The sequence below is a fragment of the Triturus cristatus genome, chromosome 7 (assembly GCF_964204655.1).
Source record: "Triturus cristatus chromosome 7, aTriCri1.1, whole genome shotgun sequence".
NCBI classification, from domain to species: Eukaryota; Metazoa; Chordata; class Amphibia; order Caudata; family Salamandridae; genus Triturus; species Triturus cristatus.
The window spans coordinates 1,681,761,712-1,681,776,218 of record NC_140590.1 but is presented as its reverse complement, the minus strand read 5'-3'; positions in this window follow the sequence as shown (position 1 = coordinate 1,681,776,218).

Genomic DNA, 14,507 nt, shown 5'->3' with positions numbered 1-14,507 from the left:
CCTGCAAAGAGGAGACCCGTGGAGGCACCGAGACACGTGGAGCCAGCCATCTTGAAACGACTACGACAAGCTGACCAGTGCAACAACCGAGGCTCCCTCCAAGTTGTGCTTTGGGTCCTGAGAAGCCCAACCCTCGAGCAGCATCTGCACCAAAGGTGAGCCCTCCAGCATCTCCACGATCTGCGTGGGGCCCTTCTGCATTTTGCCACTCGACGCGCCTAACCGGTTGCTGGCCCGCTGGCTAGTGGCCATCTTGGCGACGAAATCTACGACAAACACCGCTGGTCTGGTTGCTCCAGACTGGCCCTTGCTCCCCTCCAAAGGAGCAGTTCCTCTGACCTTGCTGGTCAGAACCATCAGCTTAAACTCCTTGCCCACCACAATTGCTTTTGCCAAGGCTTGTTTGCTTCGATCAAGTCGCCGACACCGCCGACAGCGAGAGCCGGCGTGGGACAGCTCGTGACTCGACTCCTGGACGTCGTCGATCTTCAGGGACCACGTGGCTGCAGAGTCAAGCTACACCTTCCTTCCTGTTTGCACCCGACATCGCCTGGTACCCACCTGGTGCCACGCTGGTCACTGGCTAGTGACTGTGAACACTGTCCCCTCTGCTTACAGGTCTTCAACATCTCCGATCCACTCTTGGATCCACTGCATCTCTTCCCGACCGACCGCCTGCAGCACTTTTGTCTACAGGCCCCACGGAACCGATAGAAGAAACCCGACGCACTTCGAGGCCTATGCACCCGCTTCCTGTGGGTGAGGTAAAGCTGGCACTCCTGTGCCCAAGTGTAGTATTACATCTCTAGTGCCTGTGTTCCAAATCTTAAGTTCCTAGGTCATCCGGAAGATTCCTTTTGCAGTAACTTTGTACTTTTTACGCACCCATTGAAACCTATGGGAGCACGCGTGTGACTATTTGCTCTGCACACGCCACCCGTGGACCTCCTGGTCACTAACTGACGTTAGCTCCTTGTAGGCCCAGCGATTCTAGAGGCCCTAGGCCTTTTCCCTTTTCTGTTCGTGGTACTTATACCACTATTTTAGTATATGGTTCGAGTGGCCACCAGGGCCTATCCATATAAAGTGCAACTTCTGTGTATTCTGTGATAATCTTGTTTGACGATTTGTGCTCCTGTGCTCATAAAGAGACTAGGGGTTACTTTGAGAAATAAATACATATATATTTTGAATATATATCTGTGTGGTGTCCTTTCATTGGTATAAAAGGGGGTTACTATTGGTAAAACAGCTTGCTTAACACGCTTCACGAGTTTAGCCTCAAAGACTGCTTAGCCTACGCTACCACTAGGGCAGCTAGTCCAAAAAGGTTGACTTACAACCACACCATAAGGGTTGCTTGGCATGGTACAAGGTGGTCACTAGAACTAGTGAACAGCATATACCAGGCCAACTTCTCACATTGGTGAGCAGCGGTTGGATTTGAGCTTGCTGTGTTTTACCATTGTAATCTCTTGGTTACCAATTGAAAGATCACATAGGTACCTGTAGGTACATATAAAACAAGATTAGATATACTTAAGTTCTACTGAACTTAGTTGTTGTAGAGCAAAGGGAGTAGCACACCCTGACTACAACTACTAGATAGGTTTAGTAGGTAAACCCAAGTGTAGGTAGATTGCAACACATCCACCCACACTTAAGAGCAATGGCTGGGGCAGAGGGGTCCACTGTACCCATCTCTGTTGAGAGTGACCCCCCGAGGGCACCATCCATCTTTGCTACCCTTAATCAGAATGAGCTCAGGCAGTTGGCAACTCTTAGAGGCCTTAAACAGCCCAAGAACCCTACCTCTGCTGTGCTCAGAGCACTCTTGCAAGATGATGAGAATCAAAGAGAGCTCAAGAGAGCTTCCCAGTTAGCCCCCTTAGGGACAGGAACAGGAGGCCCCCCTTCTGAAGATGCCACTGAGGTACCCCTTTCCAATAGCCATCCCTTAGATGAAAACCATACTACAGAGGAGGAAAGTGAGGGGGATACAGACAGTGGTGAGGATGAAGGGAGAACTAGCCCAGTGCCAAGTGTTATACTTGGCCCAGCTAAACCAAGGCTATTGGGGACTGACAGTGGGTTCACCCCACTGGATCTCCCCAGTGGACTTAACACAGGGCTTGGAAGGCAAAGGAATCGCTCAGGTGACTCCAATGCTTCCCATGGCTCTAGAGGCTCTCAAGGTCACTCCAGGAGAAGGATGACCACCCCTCAGAGGAGGGAACATGAGGCCAAGATGCAAGAAGCCCAGCTGAGGATCAGGAAGCAGGAGCTAGAAGTAGCCCTGATGGAAGAGAAACTGAGCAAGGCTAGACAGCATAAAGAGAGTGGGTCTATACCCACTGGTGGCAGCATTGTCCCTAAGGACAAAGATAGGGTTTTCGATAATAGAAACCTGTCTAAGGTTGTGCCCCCCTACAAAAGTGGGGATGACATCCACAAGTGGATAACTGCTCTTGAGAGAGCCTGCAAAGTACAGCAGGTTCCTGAAGACCAGTGGGCAGCAATCCTCTGGCTCTCCTTTGAGGGAAGACAGACTCCTCACTGTTAGAGAAGAGGATGTCAGAAACTACAGAGTCCTGAAGAGTGTTCTAGTTGATGGGTTAGGCTTAACCACTGAGCAGTACAGGTTAATGTTCAGAGACACCCAAAAGACACAGACTCAGGACTGGTCTGAATACATTGAATGTGCCACTAAGGCTTTGGAGGGTTGGTTGCTGGGAAGTAAGGTATCTGATTTTACAGGATTGTATAATTTGATGATGAGAGAACAGATTTTAAATAACTGTCAAAACCAGCAACTGCATCAACACTTGGTTGACTCTGATCTGACCTCTCCCCAAGAATTGGGAAAGAAGGCAGACAAATGGGTCAGAACCAGGGTTAAGCAAAAGAACCAGAACCAGGGCCAAGGGGGTGATCAGAAGAAAACAGACCAAAAGGGTGGAGATCAGAAATCTAAAGACCAGAAGTCTTCAACAGGGCCCCAAACTACTGCTAAGGAGGGTGGGTCCCAACAACAGTCCAAAAAGAAGAAAGAAGGTCAAAAGAAACCCTGGTGCAATCATTGCAAAAATACAACTCACTGGACTAGTGATTGCAAAAAGGGTGGAGCCCCCAACACTGTTGCCCCTAAGGCACCTGCTCCCAGTACTACTGTTAGCAGTGTTGGTCCCCAGACAAAGGGTGTAGTGGGAATCACTATGGGAACTGAAGGAGATTCTGACTTAGACAGAACCCTGACACAGGCAGTCTTGATCTGTGATGGGGACATTGATTTGTCCCTGACTGTGAGCCCCAGTAACCTGGGCAAGTACAGACAGACTCCTTTAATTAATGACAAAGTGGCTCAAGCCTACAGGGACACATGTGCCAGTGTCACTATGGTGACACCAGGCTTTGTGGACCCTGGACAGTACATACCAGGTGAGAACTACCTGGTGACCAATGCCAGCAATGCCACTACTTCACATAGTGTGGCAGTTGTTAACTTCTCATGGGGAGGGGTAACTGGCCTCAAAAGGGTTGTGGTTAGTGCAGACCTCCCAGTAGAATGTTTGTTGGGCAATGACCTAGAGAGTTCTCTATGGTCAGAAGTGGAGTACAGGACTCATGCAGAGATGTTAGGTATATCATCACATGTCCTTGCTGTGACCAGGTCACAGGCCAAAAAGTGCCTCACTGAACCACAGGTCTTGGATCCTGGAACAATGGACCAAGCACCTACCAAGAAGAAGAACAGGAGGGTCAAGGCTGTGCCTTCCCCCCTGCCTCAGAGTGATGATCAGCCTTCCCAGGAAGCTGATCTAGAGGACCCTGAAGGAACTGTCCCTGAAGAGCTTGAACCTGACCAGGTTGAGTTTCTGGGGACAGGGGGACCTTCAAGGGCTGACTTGAGGCAGGCTCAGTTATCCTGTCCCTCTCTTGAACCCCTCAGACAGCTGGCTGCTGCTGAGGCTGCTGGGAATGCTCAAGGTACCCATAAAGTGTATTGGGATGAAGGGCTCCTTTATTCAGAGGCTAGAGACCCCAAGCCTGGTGCAACCAGGAGGTTGGTTATACCTCTGCAATTTAGGGGCTTCCTTCTTACCTTGGCCCATGATATTCCTTTAGCAGGACACCTAGGCCAGAACAAGACCTGGGACAGACTTGTCCCTCACTTTCACTGGCCTCATATGAATGAAGATACAAAGGAGTTTTGTCGCTCCTGTGTTACCTGCCAAGCCAGTGGCAAATCAGGTGGCACAACAAAGGCCCCCATGATACCACTACCTGTGGTGGGGGTTCCCTTTGAAAGAGTGGGAATAGACATAGTGGGTCCCATGGATCCTCCCACTGCATCTGGGCACAGATTTATACTGGTGGTAGTGGATCATGCCACCAGGTATCCAGAGGCAATTCCCCTTAGGACCACTACAGCTCCTGTTGTGGCCAGGGCCCTGCTGGGAGTATTCTCCAGAGTGGGGTTTCCTAAGGAGGTAGTATCTGACAGAGGTACCAACTTTATATCAGGATACTTAACAGCTATGTGGAAGGAATGTGGTGTCAACTACAAGTTCACCACCCCTTATCACCCACAATGCAATGGGCTTGTTGAGAGATTCAACAAGACCCTAAAGGGTATGATCAAAGGATTACCTGAAAAGCTCAGGCGAAGATGGGACATCCTTCTACCCTGCCTTCTGTTTGCTTACAGAGAGGTCCCACAAAAAGGAGTTGGCTACAGCCCCTTTGAATTGTTGTTTGGGCACCCTGTGAGAGGCCCACTGTGTTTGGTGAAGGAAGGCTGGGAGTTACCTCTCAAAAAGCCTAAGCTAGACATAGTGGACTATGTACTTGGTCTCCGCTCCAGGATGGCTGAGTATATGGAGAAGGCATCCAAAAACCTGGAGGCAAGCCAGGCCTTACAGAAAGCTTGGCATGACCAAAAGGCTGTCTTGGTTGAGTTTCAGCCAGGACAGAAGGTATGGGTGTTGGAGCCAGTGGCCCCAGCAGCACTCCAAGACAAATGGTCTGGACCCCATACAATCCTGGAAAAGAAGGGAGAGGTCACCTACTTGGTCGACCTAGGAACTCCCAGGAGTCCCCACAGGGTACTCCATGTTAACAGGCTTAAAGCATATGTTGACAGGGCAGACATGGGCTTGCTCATGGCTACAGATGAGGGACAGGAGGAAGAGAGTGACCCTCTCCCAGACCTGTTGTCTCAGAACCCTGAAGATGGCTCAGTTGAAGGAGTGACCCTTGGAGGCAACCTCACTGCCCATCAGCAGACTGAATGTAGACAGGTTCTACAATCATTTTCACATATGTTTTCCTTGATACCTAGTCAAACTGACTGGTGTACCCATGTGGTGGACACTGGTGACAGTCTGCCTGTAAAGAACAAACTTTACAGACAACCTGACCACGTCAGGGACTGTATAAAGGCTGAGGTACATAAAATGCTGGAATTAGGTGTCATTGAACCCTCAGAGAGCCCCTGGGCTAGCCCAGTGGTTCTGGTCCCCAAACCTCACACCAAAGATGGCAAGAGAGAGATGAGGTTCTGTGTGGATTACAGAGGACTCAATGCTGTCACCAGGACAGATGCACACCCTATTCCAAGGGCAGATGAGCTCATAGACAAACTAGCTTCTGCAAAGTTTTTGAGCACATTTGACTTAACAGCTGGCTATTGGCAAATCAGATTAGCTGAGGAGTCTAAGGCCAAAACAGCATTCTCAACCCCAGGTGGGCACTACCAGTTTGTGGTGATGCCCTTTGGTCTGAAGAATGCACCTGCCACCTTCCAAAGGCTGGTGAACCAAGTCCTTACTGGGTTGGATGACTTTTGCGCAGCATATCTTGATGACATTGCTGTCTTTAGCTCCACCTGGGAGGATCACCTGATCCACCTGAAGAAGGCTCTTGAGGCTCTGCAAAGGGCAGGCCTCACTATCAAGGCTACAAAGTGCCAGATAGGGCAGAGTAAGGTTGTATATTTGGGCCACCTTGTAGGTGGAGGCCAAGTTCAACCACTGGAGAGTAAGATACAATCCATCAAGGACTGGTCTCCTCCAACCACCCAGACTCAAGTTCGAGCTTTCTTGGGCTTGACTGGGTACTACAGGAAGTTTGTTAAGAACTATGGGTCCATTGTGACTCCTCTTAATGATCTGACATCCAAGAAGATGCCCAAAAAGGTTCAGTGGACAGTAAGCTGTCAAAAGGCATTTGATGACCTGAAGGAGGCCATGTGCTCTGCACCTATCCTGAAAAGTCCTGACTACTCCAAAGAGTTTATTGTCCAAACAGATGCTTCTGAGTTGGGTGTGGGAGCTGTGCTGTCACAACTTAATGTAGATGGTCAAGACCAACCCATTGCTTTTATTAGCAGAAGGTTGACCCCCAGAGAGAAGAATTGGTCAGCTATTGAGAGGGAGGCCTTTGCTGTGGTGTGGGCCCTGAAGAAGCTGAGGCCATACTTGTTTGGCACTCACTTCAAGATTCAGACCGACCATAAGCCCCTCTTGTGGCTAAATCAGATGAAGGGTGAAAACCCCAAACTGCTTAGGTGGTCCATTTCCCTACAGGGGATGGACTTTACAGTGGAGCACCGGCCAGGTACTGACCATGGGAATGCAGATGGTCTCTCCAGGTACTTCCACTTAGGACATGAAGACGAGACTGGTCAAGGCTAGTTTAATGTCCCAGCGTTTGGGGGGGGGGTTGTGTAGGAGAGTAGGGTCTGCTATCCTATGGTCACCCCAAATTTTTGCTTTTTGCTTCACTGGTTTTTGACATATTGAGGCTGTGGGCCTGCCAATCAGACCCCCAGCCTGCTGTTCTCTCTACTAAATTAAAACTATGCACCCTAGGTGCATAACCAATTGGAAGTGGATCACCCTGTCAGCCCCTGTACCAGTGTACACTAGGTACCCAGGGCATTGGTGTACCCAAGGCCTGCCAAGGGCTGCAGCATGTATTATGCCACCCCAGGCTTGGCCTAACAATCTGACACAACTGGCTGATCACTCAGCTGGGGTAAGTTGGTGTAATCACCTCTTACTTAGGTGTAGTATACCTATACCTAACCTTAAATGGGACACATGGTAACCTATAAGTCACTCCTATGGCAGGCCTTAACAATCCTGAAGGCAGAGTGCTTGGTTCCATGTGAGATGGTGCTCTGGCATGAGCTGAGCCTGTCTGCAGTGGTCGGAACAACTTCCTTCTACTGTTTCCAGATATCGTCATACCATATACTCTTAAGTGCATTATGAACCTCGCGGTTAAATGCTATCTTTGGTTTGGCTTTATCAAAACATGTCGAGTAAGGTGTCATACGAATTGGAATACTAACCCCTCGCCAATTCTGGCGACGGGGTTAGCATTCCACCCTTCTAGAGGGACACGACATGTACAGTACCTGAAACCCGGGTAAAATCAGACATAGCCTCAGCTCCACAAAATGGATGCTGCCACCACAGACACAAGTCTGCCCTCCTGCTGCTGGGAGTCCTTCCAGCTTGGGAGGTGTGGACAAAGGGTTTCCTGCCAGGGGAGGTGCGTGCACCACCCCAGACAGGATTTTGTGTATTGGTCAGGTAGGGCTTGAAAGAAACCAGACATGCCTGTGGCTCACAAGGAGCCTCGGTGCATATGCCAGTTCAAACCGGTCCTGGGGCACACCAGTCCCGGGCCTGGGGCGAGCTGGACAAAGGATTGGGGGTGTAACCACCCCCCTTCCTGGTCCCACCCATAGGGAGGGACCTAGCAGGTAGTCCGGCCCCTAGAATCCGCTTAAAGGTAGGAGCTGTGTCCTAAGACTTCAGACATCCTGGAATCAACTTAAAACTAAGAAGAAGACGGGAACTTCGACGCTCTGCTGCACAGAGGACTGAAGCCAATCTCCCCTGTGGTCAGGGAGTGACCACCTTGCTAACGCAAGCACCATCCAGCGAATCAACGTCTGCTTTGCCGCCGCCTCCCGCCGGAGCCCGAGCCCAGAGACTGACAAGACCTGGACCTCCAGACCTCTCACCGCCCGATCCACAGTCCCTGCAAAGAGGAGACCCGTGGAGGCACCGAGACACGTGGAGCCAGCCATCTTGAAACGACTACGACAAGCTGACCAGTGCAACAACCGAGGCTCCCTCCAAGTTGTGCTTTGGGTCCTGAGAAGCCCAACCCTCGAGCAGCATCTGCACCAAAGGTGAGCCCTCCAGCATCTCCACGATCTGCGTGGGGCCCTTCTGCATTTTGCCACTCGACGCGCCTAACCGGTTGCTGGCCCGCTGGCTAGTGGCCATCTTGGCGACGAAATCTACGACAAACACCGCTGGTCTGGTTGCTCCAGACTGGCCCTTGCTCCCCTCCAAAGGAGCAGTTCCTCTGACCTTGCTGGTCAGAACCATCAGCTTAAACTCCTTGCCCACCACAATTGCTTTTGCCAAGGCTTGTTTGCTTCGATCAAGTCGCCGACACCGCCGACAGCGAGAGCCGGCGTGGGACAGCTCGTGACTCGACTCCTGGACGTCGTCGACCTTCAGGGACCACGTGGCTGCAGAGTCAAGCTACACCTTCCTTCCTGTTTGCACCCGACATCGCCTGGTACCCACCTGGTGCCACGCTGGTCACTGGCTAGTGACTGTGAACACTGTCCCCTCTGCTTACAGGTCTTCAACATCTCCGATCCACTCTTGGATCCACTGCATCTCTTCCCGACCGACCGCCTGCAGCACTTTTGTCTACAGGCCCCACGGAACCGATAGAAGAAACCCGACGCACTTCGAGGCCTATGCACCCGCTTCCTGTGGGTGAGGTAAAGCTGGCACTCCTGTGCCCAAGTGTAGTATTACATCTCTAGTGCCTGTGTTCCAAATCTTAAGTTCCTAGGTCATCCGGAAGATTCCTTTTGCAGTAACTTTGTACTTTTTACGCACCCATTGAAACCTATGGGAGCACGCGTGTGACTATTTGCTCTGCACACGCCACCCGTGGACCTCCTGGTCACTAACTGACGTTAGCTCCTTGTAGGCCCAGCGATTCTAGAGGCCCTAGGCCTTTTCCCTTTTCTGTTCGTGGTACTTATACCACTATTTTAGTATATGGTTCGAGTGGCCACCAGGGCCTATCCATATAAAGTGCAACTTCTGTGTATTCTGTGATAATCTTGTTTGACGATTTGTGCTCCTGTGCTCATAAAGAGACTAGGGGTTACTTTGAGAAATAAATACATATATATTTTGAATATATATCTGTGTGGTGTCCTTTCATTGGTATAAAAGGGGGTTACTATTGGTAAAACAGCTTGCTTAACACGCTTCACGAGTTTAGCCTCAAAGACTGCTTAGCCTACGCTACCACTAGGGCAGCTAGTCCAAAAAGGTTGACTTACAACCACACCATAAGGGTTGCTTGGCATGGTACAAGGTGGTCACTAGAACTAGTGAACAGCATATACCAGGCCAACTTCTCACAGTAGCCAATGGGCTACTGACCTTAGGGTGACTACACCCTTGGCGTGCTCACCCCCCGTGGGGGAGTGAGCACAATCCCTAGTCCTGATTGGGGAGTGCCTGCCATCTGCAAGATGGCGAGCACTGGACAGTAGGCTTCACCGTGCCTCCCCCACGTGAGGGGTGGAGTTAGCAGAGGTGGGCACACCTCCTGGGCTGGCTAGTTTTTTCCGCCCGTCTTCCTGCTGAAAGGGAGGGGAGACAGGAAGGGGGCCTGCTTCTGATTGCAGGAGAGGCCGTGGGTCACATTACAAAGGCTGCCAGGCCTTTAAAGCTCCCCTGCCACAGATGGCTCTTCCTGGCCTGGGGGAGGTGTGAACACCTCCGCCCAGGAAAGGCTTTGTTTCTGGGCTCAGGGAGCGTAGGCTCCCACCCTAGGGGTCCAGAAACATGTCTCGTGGTGGCAGGCTGGTGTGTACCAATCAGGGAACCCACCAGAGGCTGGTCGTTTTTCAGGGGGCATCTCTAAGATGCCCTCTGTGTGCATTTTTCATTAAACCGCACACTGGCATCAGTGTGGGTTTAATGGGCTGAGAAGTTTGATACCAAGCTTCTCAGTTTTCAGTGTAGCCATTATGGTGCTGTGGAGTTCGTAATGACAAGCTCCCAGCACCATATACTCTTAATTGCAGCACTGCACTTACAGTGCCTAAGAATGGACTTAGACACTGTAGGGGTACAGGGCTCATGCACCTGTACCCTCACCACTGGCATAGGGCACCCAGCTTGAGGGGTGACTGATCTATGCCAGGGCAGTGGGTTGTAGACATGGCACACAGGGATGTGTGCCAAGTCGACTCTTTACTTTGTTCTGCACCAAAACAGGCAGGCTGCAAAGGCAGTGTCTGTGTAAAGGTACAGGGCCTCTAAGGGTGGCACAATAGGTGCTGCAGCCCTTAGAGGTCTTCCCTGGTCACAGCGTCCTGGGTACCTGTGGTACCATTTACCCGGGGCTGACCTGTGGCCAGAGATGCCAATTGGGTTAGTTTTGGGGAAAGAACACAGGCCCTGGGAACCTGATTGGCAGGGATCCAGGGCACACCAAGAAAAAGTAAATCATTAGTCTGGCAAAAAGTGGGGGGGTTCCTGCAACAGAAACCCACTTTCCTACAGTAGTGCCATATGGTCCTTGCTCGTCGTGATTATGGTGTTATCTTGAATGTTGAAGTGCAGCGGGTGCTATGTAGACCTTGACACATGTTTTGGTAACATCCCTTTTGTTGGTGGACGAGGGGGTATGATTTACTGCTTCAGTAGGCATGGTAAATGCCACAGCTCTGAGGCACAAGACCCTGCAGACAGCTGGCCATTCACCAGAACAGAGGGTGCCAGCCTGGCATAAAGATATGGAAAGTGCTTCATTTGACCGGCCGGTTGGATGTGGGGCCCACCAACACTGTTTATTGGGGACTTGCACTTATTTGTGCATCAGATTTTGAACCAGAACAAAAAGGAGAAAGACAGAAAAGACAGGAAGAGAAAGCCGGAACAAATGGTTAATAAAGGAAGGAAGCGGAGATGAAATAGAAACTGCATGGGTGAGGAGTAGGCAGAGAGTGTATGGTGACGAATGAAAGGGGCAGGAGCTGGAACCAAGACTGGGCAGTGCTGGTGGTAGGCAGCCCCGACATTTGGCAGCACAAACCGCAGGCTTCTGAGAGAACCTCGGGCACTGGGTATAGGACATTCCTGCTTCGTGCCTGTCAGTGTCCCTCCACTGCTCTTGCATGCCTGGCCTTGTGGCAGCCTGTAGCATCCTTTTACCGGCCCAAGATACTGGAGTAATGCAAGACAGCGCAAACCGCTGTGTTGCGTTCCTCTGCCCCAGGGAGGTGTTCCATGGGTGGAGCGTGGGTGTTCCCATGCATCCACCTATGGATTTTGGCACATTTCCAGATTTCCAAACAATGGTGAACCTGGGAATGCATCAAAATGTTACACCTCCCCAGGTGAGGCGTAACAAGGAGAACTATCTTTTTTTCTCTTCTTTATTTTCCTATTCCTACATGTGCAGCACACATAGAAAGAGGCAAATGCCTCAGGATTGTTTCTCCTGCACAAAAACAATCCTGCTTACAACACAGGCACCCTTGTACGAGGATGCAAGGTTTACCTGCGTCGGCTCTAGACAGCCAAATGTGCGCCAGCACACGGAAAATAATGCGCCGTGCAATGGTAAATACAGCATATTCCTGCCCTTTCACGCAGCGCAGCAAGGTGGCTTGCTGCATTGCGCTGCAAGAAAGTATGGTAAATATGTCCCTAGACCTTTACCTTGGACCAGATTCCCATTTTCTTTAACTTGAGCATCACCGTGGGTGGTTGGCAAACCCAATTCCCTTTGGGTGGCAAGTGTTAGCCTTTTTTGGCATGACAGCTGCAGCTGGGGCTCAAACCCACTGAGCTATCCTCCTTCAACACAAAAACAGAAACTAGCACATTGGTCAGAGGGATCATAGGACCCTTAGTTACTTTGTAGCAACCGCCCCCCCCCCCCGCCCCCCAAGGACTTCAAAGGCTTGGGGTAACTAATTTTCCTGGAAGTATTTTATGTCTTTCTTGAGAAAATAAATATAGTAAACCATCACAGAGCACGAGCTGTGAACAGTGTTAATATAATTTGTAGCTGAATTTCTGGCACTCGAGATGAACCGTTCTCAATGCTAGGAATCCGTCTGAAGTGATATGTTCGCCCCAGAAGGCGCTAAGATGTTCTGATTTTCTGTTAGCTTTAATTTTAACTCTGCAGTTGTGATTAACACGTGATTAGCTGTTAATTTTTTTTTAAACTTTGTTTTGCATAGCTTTAACAGCTATTCTATATATACTTTTACATTTTACTTTTAAAACTATCAGCTCTAATTTGACATTGATTCTATTGTATGTTGTCATTGTCGAAAATGTATCTCCGTTCTGCATCTATTGCCACCTTATGGAGCCAGGCTTATCTACTCGATTCAGTCAGCTTGGCGAGTCTAGTGTACAAAGGGAGTAACAAACAACCTTTATCAACTGTGGCAATGGCAGGCCAGTGGTAAACATCATTCCACCCAACGGGCACTGCATAGTTGCCACTCACTTCCCTAGGACGGGGATCGAAGGTTTTGATTCACAGGTACCAACTTCAGCCCTTTACAGAACTGAAACCCATGCAGCTAGGAGCCCCGAAGTTCGGTCACTCTGTACATAAGCCAAGCCGTAGTGCTAAACTAGAATGGAGGTGAGCTGCCATATGTACACCACTGACATCAAATGATTGACTATCAATCAATCATAGCATTTGTAAAGCGCACTACATACCCGCGAGGGTCTCAAGGCGCTGGGGGTGGGGGGTGGGGGTGGGGGGGGGGGGGGGGAGGGAGCTGCTACTGTTCGAAGAGCCAGGTCTTAAGAAGTCTTCTGAAGGTCAGAAGGTCTTCGGTCTACCGTAGGCGGATGGGGAGGGTGTTCCATGTCTTGGCGGCGAGGTGGGAGAATGATCTGCCGCCGGCGGTCACTCTTCGGATGCAGGGGACAGTGGCGAGGACGCGGTCTGCGGAGCGGAGCGGAGCTGGCGGGTGGGGGTGTAGGGGCTAAGTCGGCTGTTGAGGTACGTTGGTCCAGTGTTGTGGAGAGCCTTGTGTGCGTGGGTGAGGAGTTTGAAGGTTATCCTCTTGTTGACGGGGAGCCTTCGTAGAGTGTGTTTCTGTAGTCAAGTCTACTGCTGACGAGGGCCTGGGTGACCGTCCTTGTTTTGGTGGGGATCCACTTGAAGATCCTGCGAAGCATGCAGAGGGTGTTGAAGCAGGAGGAGGAGACGGCGTTGACCTGCTTCGTCATGAAGAGGGTAGAGTCGAGGATGACCCCTAGGTTGCGTGCGTGGTCAGTGGGAGTTGGGGGTGTTCCTAGTGCAGTCAGCCACCAGGAGTCGTCCCAGGCCGAGTGAGTGGATCCAAGGATGAGGACCCTCGTCTTGTCCGAGCTTAGATTCAGTCGACTGTTCCTCATCCAGTCGGCGACGGCCTTCATTCCTTCGTGGAGGTTGGTTTTGGTGGTGTGGGGGTCCCTTGGTGAGGGAGAGGATCAGCTGGGTGTCGTCGGCGTAGGAGATGATGTTGAGGTCGTGCGATGTGGGCGAGCGGTGCCATGTAGACGTTGAACAACATTGGGCTGAGGGATGAGCCTTAGGGTACGCTGCAGATGATCCTGGTGGCTTCGAAGCAGAAGGCGGGGCGGCGGACGCTCTGTGTTCTGCCGGAGAGGAAGGAGGAGGACCAGTCCAGGGCCTTCTCTTGGATTCCGGTATCGTAGAGACGTGTTCGTAGTGTGCGGTGGCAGACCGTGTCGAAAGGCAGCTGTCAGGTCCAGGGGGATGAGGGCCGTGGTTTCTCCGTTGTCTAGCAGGGTCCCGATGTCATCGGTGGCGGCGATGAGGGCAGTTTCGGTGCTGTGGTTGCTGCGGAACCCGGACTGGGACGGGTCCAGGATGCTGTTCTCCTCGAGGAAGCTGGTCAGTTGTTTGTTGACTGCCTTTTCCATGATCTTTGCCGGGAACAGGAGCAGCGAGATGGGTCGGAAGTTCTTGAGGGCCTTGGGATCCGCCTTGGGTTTCTTGAGTAAGGCGTTGATCTCTGCGTGCTTCCAGCTCTCCGGCAAGGTCGCTGTATCAAAGGAGATGTTGATGGTTTTCCGGAGATGGGGTGCAATGGTGCTGCTGGCTTTGTTGAAGATGTGGTGTGGGCAGGGGTCTTCCGGGGATCCGGAGTGGACGGTGTTCATGATCTTGATGGTGTTGTCGTCGTTGATGTTGGTCCAGGCGATCTGGCAGTTGGTGCAGGTGGTGGTCGTGGGAGCGGGGGTCTCAGTGGTTGCCGGGGTGGTGACGGCATTGAAGCTGTCGTGGATGTCTGCGATCATGCGATGGAAGAAGGTGGCCAGCGAGTCGCACAGGTCTTGCGAAGGTGGGATGTCGTTGGTGTTGGAGCTGGGGTTGGAGAGTTCCTTCACGCTGTT